At 42.9% G+C, this 14,801-nt stretch overlaps 1 pseudogene; it reads left to right on the top strand.

Annotated features, from left to right (window-relative positions):
- LOC124006627 overlaps positions 1-14,801 on the top strand; it is a 149,194-nt pseudogene that overhangs the window by 121,493 nt on the left and 12,900 nt on the right.

Below are 14,801 nucleotides of genomic sequence, written 5' to 3'. Positions count from 1 at the left end.
TATGTCTAAGATAGACAATTGTTCTCTGTTGCTCGGCAAGAACTGAGTCTGTTCCTCTTATTGGTATTTTCTTGGCCCGGCCTGAGCCCAGAACTTTCATGGGCAGAGAGGTGTGTGTGTGTGTGTGTCTGATTAGACTTCAGTGTTCTTAGGTTGGTTTCGTCCTTCTTCAGCTGTTGTCCTCACCTTGACCTCGATGTTGAGTTCCACATCTCTCCTTACCCTAGTTCCACAGAGACTAGCCTAGCTTGTCAGGAACTGAGAATCAACTGTTGTCCTTTGCCTACTTCCTTAGAAATATTAATAACCAGAAAAGCAAGTACATGTCTGGACAGACACTTTCTATACTTCCCCTTTTCACTGCAATAATACACACAACCTTCAATATCCTAACCAATAACAAATTATTACCACAATTCATGCTGATTTTGCAGGTGTCAATGGCTCTTCGTGCAATTAAAACATGATCAATTCAGACTAGTTCTCATCACTGTGTTTGCACACCCGGCCCTGGCTGCTCATCTGACTCACCTCAGCATAGTTATGCAATCAAAGAAAAACTACACTTTTTAGTTATTTCATGGGAAGAGCTCTGGAGGCTAACAACATTTTATCTTAATAATCATTGGTTTGAATTTAGAGAGGTGAGCCAATATATTTACTTCCCATTAAAGAACGTTAGAGGTGAAATGATAGAGAGGGGAAAAAGACTGGATCCTGGTAAGAGGAATCAGCAGGGAGATCTTGAGACACTGGGAAAGAGAGAAAGAGAGAGGGCTGATATTCCATTATCCACAGCAGAGCATAAAATAATATCTGTTTGCACAAAAGGAGAGGGCCAATGGAAGTAACAAAGTGACAATGTGTGCCTGTCTGTCTGTGTGTGTACGTGTGTCTGTGTGTGTACGTGTGTCTGTGTGGGTTCCTGAATGTAGGTGTGTGTGTGTGTGTGTGTGTGTGTGTGTGTGTGTGTGTGTGTGTGTGTGTGTGTGTGTGTGTGTGTGTGTGTGTGTGTGTGTGTGTGTGTGTGTGTGTGTGTGTGTGTGTGTGTGTGTGTGTGTGTGTGTGTGTGTGTGCCTGCTTGTAGGTGTGTGTGTGTGTGTCTGTGTGTGTGCCTTTACATGATGGTTGCAAACACAGAGCCAGGGGGATTAAGAGTAGATTCATTCATCTAATTATCTTTCTTCTGCTTCGTCTGAGTAACAGCGTCAAGATTACACTATCTTATCATCACTGTTCACATCATTTAATGAAAGCAGCAATTTGCAGTATCTATGATTACAATGTTCATGATATATTGTATCATTAGAGACTGGCAATCTAGCGTGTTAATGAAACCTTAACTACTGTATAGGGATTTGACTGGATTGTTGGTGCTTTATTCACAGAGAAATGAGGATGTACAGCAGATGTGTAAGCATTTACTGTACATACTGACTCATTTATCGAACTTTATGACAGTTGTAGGCTAATTCCAATTAGATGACAATGTGAGCAACTAATATTGCAATAGGCACAGTAAACAACGCATCTGCATGTCAGCGTGGTTGCTCTCCTCAGTAGAACCTAACTCTGAACTCCTCTTTTCTTCTTCTTCTCAGGACACTGAGATTCTGAATACAGCTGTGCTCACCGGGAGGACAGTTGCCGTGCCAGTAAAGGTGGTCACCGTAGGAACAGACGGCACAGTTACGGATGTAACAGAGTCGGTAGAGTGTCGGTCGACCGATGAAGAGGTGGTCAAGGTGAGTGTACACTATACAGGCTGTAACCTTGAGAGGAAACATTGAACACCTTGAGAGGAAACCTTGAACACCTTGAGAGATGACGACTTCTGGCAGAGATGGCCGCCTCGCTTCGCGTTCCTAGGAAACTATGCAGTATTTTGTTTTTTTACGTGTTATTTATTACATTGATACCCCATGTAATCTTAGGTTTTATTACATACAGTCGGGAGGAACTACTGGATATAAGAGCAACGTTAACTCACTATCATTACGACCAGGAATACGACTTTCCCGAAGCGGATCCTATGTTTTGTCCACCACCTGGGACAATGGATCGGATCCCAGCCGGCGAACCAATACAACGACGCTGTAAAAGGGGCAGATGAAGCGTTTTTCTGGTCAGGCTCCGGGCACGGGCACATTGCGCACAACTCCCAAGCATACTACTCGCCAATGTCCAGTCTCTTGACAACAAGGTTAATGAAATGAAATCCGAGCAAAGGTAGCATTCCAGAGAGACATCAGAGACTGTAACAATCTTTGCTTCACGGAAACATGGCTCACTCGAGACACGCTATCGGAGCTGGTACAGCCAGCTGGTTTCTTCACGCATCGCGCCGACAAACAATCATCTTTCTGGTAAGAAGAAGGGCAAGGGGGTATGCCTTATGATTAACGAGACGTGGTGTGATCATAACAACATACAGGAACTCAAGTCTCTCTGTTCACCTGACTTAGAATTCCTCACAATCAAATGTCGAACCGCATTATCTACCAAGAGAATTCTCTTCGATTATAATCACAGCCGCATATATTCCCGCCCAAGCAGAAACATTGATGGCCCTGAACAAACTTTATTTGACTCTATGTAAACTTCCGCGACGCATATAAGGACCTCCCCCACCCTCCTTTCGGAAAAGCTGACCACGACTCCATTTTGTTGCATCCAGCCTATAGACAGAAATGAAACAGGAAGCTCCCGCTTTCAGGTCTGTTCAACGCTGGTCCGAACAATCTGATTCCACACTTCAATATTGCTTCGATCACGTGGATTTGGGATATTGGGGATAGCTGTCTACTGAAATAGTTGCTCATTCTACTACAGGGGCCACAATGTGGCTACAATTGTCTCGCTTTTGGCGGAATGTGAACGCGTTATCATGTGATGCTGCCTACAAATTCCATCTCAAATGGCAGTAACCTACTGGAAAAGGTGCTACCTACTAGGGTAAGTGCTTTTTGGAGGCAGGCAGGGAGCAGCCTTTGCATTGGTTAAATAATAAAGGTATGCTACACCGACATAAGTTTCCATTCATCCAAAGTGTCAAAACAATAGCGCTGGGCGCAAACTCATGCTCAGAGATGAAGTGTGCTGCTCAGACCACTGCCCTACAGCAGGTCACAAGGCTTTGACAAGCCATGAGAATACATGATGTATGAGGTCGGTTGGTTTGCAGAGCCTTCCTCACACCATAGCCCCCTAAAGTAGGTACTGCATTGTATAATCTACAAACACCGCTTCCAGCTGCCCCCTGGCGGCAATTATACATTTGAAATATTTATTCAAATCCTCCCACTGCAGGATTATTCTCCTCCTGCGATGAAATGGGTCATATTAAGATCTGACACCTGTAGAGTGGCTTTGATGAGTGAAAGCTGTGCCCTTTAGTACAACACAGAATAAACAACATGTGATTGTGTGTACCCGACATAGAGTATTTGAAATAATTTAATATAGTATTTGAACCTTCTGTGCTTGATTAAGCTTGCTTGTTATAATAAATGGAAAAAGTGCAACCCGGCCTACCTGTAAATACTGTTTAAACCCAAATCTGGTGTGTATGTATGTACTGTATATTGAGGAACACCATACTCTAACCTTGTTAGGCAGAATTACCATATGCTGACGGTTTTTGGTAATTTACTTAATTCTCTTTTCCAAGTAGATTGGTTAAGGTACCCTAATTAGATATAGACCCAGTGCCAGTGCTAATTAAAATTGTGATAATGCTGATAATAATAATGTTATATCTATAGTGCGGATTCTATTCAACACAGATAGACAGACAGCACTCTGCTCTCCACTTCCCTCCCAGTTTTTGTCTCAAACAGCACACACTGATAATTGCTTAGGTTATGATAATGTGAGAGGGGGATGTCTGTACATGTGTGTGTGTGTGTGGGGGGGGGGGGGGTATGCATTTGTGTATATGTATGATTATGCACAGTATGTGTGTATTTTGTGTGTGTAGATTTTTATTTGTGTGTGTGATAGAACATTAGAGAGTGAGAGCTCTCAGTAGGTTTAAATATCCACTGAGATATGTTGATCAATGGAGAGAAGCCCTCCCCACAGCACCCCCATTAGAGAGGCTTTAGGAACAGTCCGTTGTACCCCCTCTCCTCACCTCCCACCCAAATTATAGTTAAGATATATTAAGCATTTCTCATATTAGCTCTCCAGCAGAATTGATTGGGGAGTGGCTGTTCCCTCTCTCCGGTCTATTTTTGCCTGACTTTTGGCATTCTTTCCTGATGAGCATTGTGAAAGCAGCCATGGCCAACCGTAATTGCACCCAGTGTCGTTACTGAGGACTGTGACTTCCCTATTGACTGTCTCACAGCTCAGAAAGGTCAAAGGGCATGCCAGTGTGTTAAGGAGCCCCTTTCCTCTCATTGGGAAACGTATCTGGTGTCAAGGTAGTTTCTGTTTGTATTATACAAACTTCATGTACCGTACTTTCATGTGAATGGAATGGAAAGTTACACTGTGCAAGTCAAAATTAAATAGTCTCAGATTAGTAAACAGAGCAACAATAGGGATTAGGTTTGATCCACTATTTGATTGTGGGTCATAAAAGTAATCAGTTATTTCAATAGTTTGAAGGGGGGGGGGTGGCAAGTGCAAGTTCTGGTTAAGTGTTATTTTTTATTGTTTTGGGGGGTAGGATTATTTAAGATACTATTTGAAGAGGTAGGGTTTCAGATGATTTCCAGCAGGGACTCTGCTGTCCTAGCTTCGGGGGAAGCCAGTCGAATGTGCGGAGGAACGGGGTGACATGGGAGAACTTGGGAAGGCTGAAAACCAGGTAGGCTGTCATGTTCTGGATAAGTTGCAGGGGTTTGATGGCACAAGCCCAGCCAACAGCGAGTTGTAGTAGTCCAGACGGGAGAGGACACGTGCCTGGATTAGGATCTGCAGCGCTTCCTGTGTGAGGTAGGGACGTACTTTACAGATGTTGTAGAGCATGAACCTTCGTGAGCGGGTCACTGCTTTGATGTTTGCAGAGAACGGCAGGGTGCTGTCCAGGACCACGCCAAGGTTCTTTGCACTCTGGAGGGCGACACTGTGGAGGAAGAGCAGTTCTGTGTGAGGTAGGGACGTACTTTACAGATGTTGTAGAGCATGAACCTGCGTGAGCGGGTCACTGCTTTGATGTTTGCAGAGAACGGCAGGGGTGCTGTCCAGGATCACGCCAAGGTTCTTTGCACTCTGGGAGGGCGACACTGTGGAGGAAGAGCAGTTCCGTCAATTTTTCGTTGTTGTTGTATTTTACCCTCTTTTTCTCCCCAATTTCAATATTGTCTCATTGCTGCAACTCCCCAACAGGCTCGATTGGCAAAGGTTGAGTCATGCATCCTCCAAAACATGACGCTCCAAACTGCGCTTCTTCACACCAGTCCGCTTAACTTACCTGCACCAATGTGTCTGAGGAAACCCTGTTCACCTGACGACCGAGCTTCACCCAGGTTAATGTAGGTTCTAAGGCACAGCCTGCTTTTATGACAGTTAAATGAAGATACCAGACTGAGAAGAGAAGCATAGAGAAGAGAGAGCCAGAGTAAGAAGGAGAGAGTAAAGGAGAGCAAGAGAAGAGAGAGAGGTTGAGCTGACAGAGAAGCCTAAAACTGTCAGATTGGTGCTATGAGGAGTGGGTGGTCTGAAATAATTTGTATACAAAACTGCCAAGACACGTCCAGCGAAGAGTGATGATAGTCTGCTTTTGACTAGTTTTATAAAAGACTAATTGCACATCCAAACTGTGGGCATATGCTGAGATAAACAGTGATGCCCATGTTCATTATCACTCCATACAAAGCTTCAGATGAATGGAAAATGGTTGTTATTATAAATGAAAGGCTTTGACAAGCTGTTGAATATGGAGACACTAAAACAAAATCTGTCCTCCAAGGATTCTGTGAAAGAAGACATGCCTGATCAAGTGATTTAACCCTACGATGTCATTGGTCCATCTGTGGTTCAGTGGCCACATACAGTGCCTTCAGGAAGAATTCATACACCTTGACTTATTCCAAATGTTTTTGTGTTACAGCCTAAATTAAACATTTATTCATTGTTTTTTTCTCTCTCACCCATCTACACACAATCCCCCACAATGACAATGTGAAAACATATTTTTTGAAATGTTAGCAAATTTATTGAAAATGAAATACCATTCACACCACATGAGTCAGTACTTTGTAGAAGCCCCTTTGACAGTGATTACGGCTGTCTTTCTGGGTAAGTCTCTAAGAGCTTTCCATACCTGGATTGTGCCCATTGTTATTTTCAAAATGCTTCAAGGCCACTCTGGAACATTCACCGTCTTCTTGGTAAGCAACTCCAGTGAAGATTTGGCATTGTGTTTTAGGTTATTGTCCTTATTGTCATTCAAAAATGTTCTTAACCCGTTACAGTCAAAGCACTGTCTACAAAGCTTTATGGAATGTATGGAATGCGCTTCTACTAAACCATATGGAGTTGTTTTAAGGCTGTCATACCAAGGAACATTTTTGCAATTTGATTTGGAATTTTAAGACCCTTTGAAGTATAAAATAATTATTTGATGAACAATTACAGTGGGGCAAAAAAAGTATTTAGTCAGCTACCAATTGTGCAAGTTCTCCCACTTAAAAAGATTAGAGAGGCCTGTAATTTTCATCATAGGTACACTTCAACTATGACAAACAAAATTAGAAACAAAAATCCGGAAAATCACATTGTAGGATTTTTTAATGAATTTATTTGCAAATTATGGTGGAAAATATCAAATCAAATTTAATTATATAGCCCTTCGTACATCAGCTGATATCTCAAAGTGCTATACAGAAACCCAGCCTAAAACCCCAAACAGCAAGCAATGCAGGTGTAGAAGCACGGTGGCTAGGAAAAACACCCTAGAAAGGCCAAAACCTAGAGGAACCAGGCTATGTGGAGTGGCCAGTCCTCTTCTGGCTGTGCCGGGTGGAGATTATAACAGAACATGGCCAAGATGTTCAAATGGTCATAAATGACCAGCATGGTCAAACAATAATAATCACAGGCAGAACAGTTGAAACTGGAGGTGGACTGAGGACAGCAAGGAGTCATCATGTCAGGTAGTCCTGAGAAAGAGAGAAAGAGAGAATGAGAGAGAGCATACTTAAATTCACACAGGACACCGGATAGGACAGGAGAAGTACTCCAGATATAACAAACTGACCCTAGCCCCCCGACACATAAACTACTGCAGCATAAATACTGGAGGCTGAGACAGGAGACACTGTGGCCCCATCCGATGACACCCCCGGACAGGGTCAAACAGGAAGAATATAACCCCACCCACTTTGCCAAAGCACAGCCCCCACACCACTAGAGGGATATTTTCAACCACAAACTTACCATCCTGAGACAAGGCCGAGTATAGCCCACAAAGATCTCCGCCACGGCACAACCCACGGAGGGGCGCCAACCCAGACAGGAAGATCACATCAGTGACTCAACCCACTCAAGTGACGCACCCCTCCTAGGGACGGTATGAAAGAGCCCTAGTAAAGCCAGTGACTCAGCCCTGTAATAGGGTTAGAGGCAGAGAATCCCAGTGGAAAGAGGGGAACAGGCCAGGCAGAGACAGCAAGGGCGGTTCGTTGCTCCAGAGCCTTTCTGTTCACCTTCACACTCCTGGGCCAGACTACACTCAATCATATGACCCACTGAAGAGATGAGTCTCTAGTAAAGACTTAAAGGTTGAGACCGAGTTTGCGTCTCTCACATGGGTAGGCAGACCATTCCATTAAAATGGAGCTCTATAGGAGAAAGCCCTGCCTCCAGCTGTAACGCTGTAACTGTAGAACCATTAAGATTAATTGTCAGATTCAACAGAAGATCTCTTTGTTTCTTGGGACCTAGAACAAGCATCTCTGTTTTGTCCAAGTTTAAAAGTAGAACGTTTGCAGCCATCCACTTCCTTATGCCTGAAACACATGCTTCTAGCGAGGGCAATTTTGAGGCAATTTTGGGGCTTCACCATCTTTCATTGAAATGTACAGCTGTGTGTCATCCGCATAGCAGTGAAAGTTAACATTATGCTTTCGAATGACATCCCCAAGAGGTAAAATATATAGTGAAAACAATAGTGGTCCTAAAACGGAACCTTGAGGAACACCGAAATTTACAGTTGATTTGTCAGAGGACAAACCATTCACAGAGACAAACTGATATCGTTCCGACAGATAAGATCTAAACCAGGCCAGAACTTGTCCGTGTAGACCAATTTGGGTTTCCAATCTCTCCAAAAGAATGTGGTGATCGATGATATCAAAAGCAGCACTAAGGTCTATGAGCACGAGGACAGATGCAGAGCCTCGGTCTGATGCCATTAAAAGGTAATTTACCACCTTCACAAGTGCAGTCTCAGTGCTATGATGGGGTCTAAAACCAGACTGAAGCATTTCGTATACATTGTTTGTCTTCAGGAAGGCAGTGAGTTGCTGCGCAACAGACTTTTCTGAAAAATGTTGAGAGGAATGGAAGATTCGATGTAGGCCGATAGTTTTTTATATTTTCTGGGTCAAGGTTTGGCTTTTTCAAGAGAGGCTTTATTACTGCCACTTTTAGTGAGTTTGGTACACATCCGGTGGATAGAGAGCAGTTTATTATGTTCAACATAGGAGGGCCAAGCACAGGAAGCAGCTCTTTCAGTAGTTTAGTTGGAATAGGGTCCAGTATGCAGCTTGAAGGTTTAGAGGCCATGATTATTTTCATCATTGTGTCAAGAGATATAGTACTAAAACACTTGAGTGTCTCTCTTGATCCTAGGTCCTGGCAGAGTTGTGCAGATTTAGGACAACTGGGCTTTGAAGGAATACGCAGATTTAAAGAAGTTCATGAATTTATCACTGCCAAATTGAATGCCATCCTCTCTTGGGGAATGCAGCTTTTTAGTTAGCTTTGTGAAAGTATCAAAAAGGAATTTTGGATTGTTGTTATTTTCCTGTACCCTATTTCATTGAGGAGCTATGAAAATAAGTATTTGGTCAATAACAAAAGTTTATCTCAATACTTTGTTATATACCCTTTGTTGGCAATGACAGAGGTCAAACGTTTTCTGTAAGTCTTCACAAGGTTTTCACACACTGTTGCTGGTATTTTGGCCCATTCCTCCATGCAGATCTCCTCTAGAGCAGTGATGTTTTGGGGCTGTTGCTGGGCAACATGGACTTTCAACTCCCTCCAAAAGATTTTCTATGGGGTTGAGATCTGGAGACTTGCTAGGCCACTCCAGGACCTTGAAATGCTTCTTACGAAGCCACTCCTTCGTTGCCCGGGCGGTGTGTTTGGGATCATTGTCATGCTGAAAGACCCAGCCACGTTTCATCTTCAATGCTCTTGCTGATGGAAGGAGGTTTTCACTCAAAATCTCACAATACATGGCCCCATTCATTCTTTCCTTTACACGGATCAGTTGTCCTGGTCCCTTTGCAGAAAAACAGCCCCAAAGCATGATGTTTCCACCCCAATGCTTCACGGTAGGTATGGTGTTCTTTGGATGCAACTCAGCATTCTTTGTCCTTCAAACACGACAAGTTGAGTTTTTACCAAAAAGTTATATTTTGGTTTAATCTGAACATATGACATTCTCCCAATCTTCTTCTGGATCATCTAAATGCTCTCTAGCAAACTTCAGACGGGCGTGGACATGTACTGTCTTAAGCAGGGGGACAAGTCTGGCACTGCAGGATTTGAGTCCCTGGCAGCGTAGTGTGTTACTGATGGTAGGCTTTGTTACTTTGGTCCGAGCTCTCTGCAGGTCATTCACTAGGTCCACCCGTGTGGTTCTGGGATTTTTGCTCACCGTTGTTATGATCATTTTGGCCCCATGGGGTGAGATCTTGCATGGAGCCCCAGATTGAGGGAGATTATCAGTGGTCTTGTATGTCTTCCATATCCTAATAATTGCTCCCACAGTTTATTTCTTCAAACCAAGCTGCTTACCTATTGCAGATTCAGTCTTCCCAGACTGGTGCAGGTCTACAATTTTGTTTCTGGTGTCCTTTGACAGCTCTTTGGTCTTGGCCATAGTGGAGTTTGGAGCGTGACTTTTTGAGGTTGTGGACAGGTGTCTTTTATACTGATAACAAGTTCAAACAGGTGCCATTAATACAGGTAACGAGAGGAGGACAGAGGAGCCTCCTAAAGAGGCTCTGTGAGAGCCAGAAATCTTGCTTGTTTGTAGGTGACCAAATACATATTTTCCACCATAATTTGCAAATAAATTCATTAAAAATCCTACAATGTGATTTTCTGGATTTTCTTTTCTCATTTTGTCTGTCATTGTTGAAGTGTACCTATGATGAAAATTACAGGCCTCTCATCTTTTTAAGTGGGAGACTCAATACTTTTTCTGCCCTACTGTATATTTGGCCTTACTGCTATTAGCCCATATAAACATATTGAATAACACAATAGGACAACCATCTATGCAGCACTCCACCAATCAGGCCTTTAAGGTAGAGTGGCCAGACGGAAGTAAAAGGCACATGACAGCCCATTTTAAGTTTTCCAAAAGGCACCTAAAGGCCTCTCAGACGATGTGAAACAAGAATCTGGTCTGATGGAACCAAGATTGAACTCTTTGGCCTAAATGCCAAGCGTCGCGTCTGGATACTTATGTAAATGTATACTTTATTCTTTTTATTTTTAATAAATTTGCAATCATAAAAAAAATGTTTTTGCTTTGTCATTATGGGGTACTGTGTGTAGATTGATAAGGGAAAAAATCAATTGAATCAATTTTAGAATAAGTCTGTAACATAACAAAATGTGGAAAAGGTCAAGAGGTCTGAAATCTTTCCAAATGCGCTGTACTTCCATCCATTTTTTCAACTGGTAATGGGGGACCTTCAGGTGAGTCTTGTGAGGCCTGAGGGCGTCCTAAACAACCAAAATGTATGTGTTCATGGGAGTTTCAGCTTTACACAGAGGGGTCATATGTATATAGCCCACACCGTTTGGACACTACAGAAAGAAATTGGAAGATCGGCTGTATCTACTTCAGACGAGTCCAAAGAAGCTTGTAGGGTCATATAGCAAAACGGAGGACACCATCGTGTTTGTGAGAGTCTGATCTTTCCATAAAGGGGTTATAGGTTTATAGGCCAAACGATTTGGATGCTGTAGACGATTTTGTGGGAAGATGTCTCATGGTCTGACAAACACTGCACTACTCTGTCACCTTTCAGCAGATGTGGAAGTGCAACACAGGGGGATGCTGTGGATTGAGTAGTATACAAATAAAATAAAAACTGACAGATTTATATGCGGATATATAGGGTGTTAAACATTATTATTGCACACAGAGTGAGTTCATGCAACTTATTATGAGACTTGTTAACCACATTTTTTGTCCTAAACTTATTTAGCCGTGCCATAACAATGTGGTTGAATACTTATTGGCTCCAGACTTTTCAGTTTTAATTTTTTATTAATTTGTAAACATTTTGAAAACATAATTCCACTTTGACATAATGGGATATTGTGTGTAGGTTAGTGACACAAAATGTCAATTTAATACATTTTAAATTCAGGCTGTAACACAACAAAATGTGGAAAAAGGGTTGTGAATACTTTCTGCAGGCACTGTATGTGAGTGGCTTTGGAGCTGATTGGAGGAGACGGGGCCGATTCAGCCAATCGTGAAGTGGCTTGAGGCTAGGGTTTTGTTTTTTGATTGGCACTTGCGATTTGTGTCTTTCTCTGCTCCATCTGTTAATAATTTTAAGCCTGTTTCTCCTCTGGCCTTGTCAGTATTGCCTTGTCAGTATGCACACACACACACACCAACAATATATCCCGTTTTTACCAATTTCACTTCAGATTCTGATGTTTACTCCCACCCGCGTTTCTCCACACGTAACATTTGTATATTTTTTTTACACCCTGGGTTGATCCTCCTGCTCAGCATCGATCCATATATCCAAACGTCAAACTTCAAAATGTTTTCAAGTTAAGGGTTACGGTTTGGATAGGGTTAAAACAAAGTTTAGGCATTCATAACGGTCAAAGAATGCAAAGTCTGTCATCAAAATCATTACTGAGCAGAGGGAGAGATTTAAAATCTTTGGAAATGGCATATTTTCTTTTGAAGGATATAAAAATAAAAACAATTTCTGCCTCTAGCCATATAAACTTGCATGACTAATATTTGCATAGAAATAATTTCGAACTCTTGGCCCTTAAAATAATATGGAATGTTGCATCGTATTCTTTCATAAAGCATTAGCCTAAATGTCAAACTTAGTTGTTTTTGTTGCTCTTAGTTGCTCTTTCTCTTGATAACGTGTTTTCCTATTTCTCCTCCTTCTTCCCCACAGGTGTCGGATCGTTGTGACTATGTGTTTGTGAACGGGAAGGAGACGAGGGGGAGGATGAGGACGGTGCTCAACTTCACCTACAGCTACCTGAGCGCCCAGCTGGAGATGAGTGTGTGGATGCCCCTCCTCCCCCTGGTCATCGACGTGGCTGACCCCGAGCTCAGCCAGATCAAGGGCTGGAGGGTCCCGGTGGCGACCGGCAACAAGAGGTGTGTGGTTTTACCAGACAGTGAGATGGGTTACCTGGTTCATGCTGCTTGGGAAACAGATGTTCATAATAATTGCAGTGCATAGTAAAAAACTAAGATTCAAGGATCATCTTCAAACATCATGTTAATTAAAGTGGTTGTACCTCTCATATATTTACCACTTATTCTCTAAGTAGCCTTGGAACCTATAATGCACCAGTCTGTCCACACATAAGTCCATCCTCATCTGGAGGTTTAGAATAACTGTGATAATGCTAATGTCTTAACCATGATGCCTACACCTGTCCAGTATTACGCTCCCTCTCTATGGCCACCGCTGTTCTCTGGATACCCAGGTGACTCCGGTGACTCAGATGCTATCTCCGAGTGGTTGTGAGATGTTTAAGAATATGACTTTCAATTACTGTTGTGACTCTCAGTCAATTCTCTGTGACTCACTTTCTGTCAGCCAGTCGCAAGACTAACACGTCTGACAATTTTGTTCTCACCTCCACAACATTCTGTAAAAGTCCTTACAAAGGCAGTCAACCTTGTTCCTGTTTGATCAAGGAAGAAAGAGAGCAAATACTAGAGTTGGAGTCTGCATTTCATTTTCGCTTGTTGTTATAGAAATAACCGTTTTTCTAGGAAATATGACATCCTAGCTTGACGCATATGTTTTTTTAGCTTGAGGCATGTGTTCTATAGACTTTTCGGTAGCCAGGCCACCAGGTGGCACTCTAACACATCTGCCCCTGAGCGATTTTGTCCAGTGAGTAGGAGAGGTGAGCGAGTCAGTCGAGTTATATTGTGCTTCTGGAAGCGAGCTTATTACACGGCCAGACCTTATCTGACCTGACGGCCATCCGTGAGAACATGCCTCGCCCACTTCTTCTTTCTTCTTTTTGCTGCTTGCCGCTAATGTCACCTGAGTTAGGCTTTAGGCTGCCATGTAAGTGTCGTCACGCTGGTGAATGGGGTGGTGGGGGGCGGCATGGAGAGCCCGGGCAGGTCCAGCATGTTAACCTGTCAGCCTGTTTTTCTGCCCGAATGGCCACACCTCATTAACCTAATGGAAGCTGTCAGTATCACACTTCCCCCGGCCACCTGACCTAACCCAGAGCACATAAAGGAAGGGAGGGTGGGAGTAGAGAAAGAGAAAGAGAGAAAGGTGTTTGAATTCAGTGAAAGAGACTGAATTCAGTGAAAGAGACTGAATTCAGTGAAAAGCGAGAGAGACTTGAATGAGAAAACACATAATGTAGGAGTAGAGCGAGAGAATGGGAGATAAAGTGTTTCGAGAGAATGGAGAGTTGAGTAGAGTCAGGGTAATAGCCTCTTTGTTGACTGTCTGTCACAGTGCTCCGCCATTTACAGGAGGTTAGATTCCCTGGGCCACGCTCTCTATCACTGGGCTGAACAGGGCTACCTCTCCCTGATCTGTACTTTACCTCATTCTACTGCTGCTGAATGGGTCTAAATCATAGTAGATGTCCCTATAGATTTTACATTTATATTTTAGTAATTTAGCAGACACTCTTATCATGAGTGAATTACAATTAGTGCATTCCTCTTAAGAAAGCTAGGGGAGACAACATACTGTATACAGTTGTAGTTAGTATATTTCCCCTCAATAAAGTAGTTATCAGCAAAGACAGTGCTAGTAGGGAAAGTAACAGGGTTTCAATCCCTTGTTTAATTCAAACAATGGAATAAAATGGAGGAGAAGATAGAGACAGTGAAGCTAGAGTGATGGAGGAAATGTCACGCGTGCTCCCGCTCTCCCTCTCTGGCGCTCGAAGGCGCCAGGCTGCCCTTCATTACGCACACCTGTCACCATCATTACGCGCATCAGCGCTCATTGGACTCACCTGGACTCCTTCCCTTTGTTGTTTGCCCCATCTATAACTGTCTGCTCCCCCGTTTGTTCCCTGTGTCAGCATTATTGTAGTTATGTGTTCATGTCCAGACGCTGTCCTGTCCTTTTCTATGTCCGTTGCTATTGAATGTTCACTCCCTGCACCTGCTTCTCGTCTCTACCAGCGTCAATCCATACAGGAATAGAATAGAACAGAGTAGAGAACTATTTGATATATACTGTAAAATACAGACTTTCTCAAATATCAAACAGTTTCACCTTGCATGTGAACATATTTTTTGCAAGAAATTAGGTTGCATTTAGATGGTTTTATCTGTGCTTCGGAGTTAACGAATACCCACATCCAAATATGTCTGTGTTAACTGCAGTAAACTG

This window comes from Oncorhynchus gorbuscha, linkage group LG20 (assembly GCF_021184085.1).
Source record: "Oncorhynchus gorbuscha isolate QuinsamMale2020 ecotype Even-year linkage group LG20, OgorEven_v1.0, whole genome shotgun sequence".
Classification (NCBI taxonomy): domain Eukaryota; kingdom Metazoa; phylum Chordata; class Actinopteri; order Salmoniformes; family Salmonidae; genus Oncorhynchus; species Oncorhynchus gorbuscha.
Note: the sequence above shows the minus strand (reverse complement) of the source record. Positions and strands in the feature narration are given on the sequence as shown.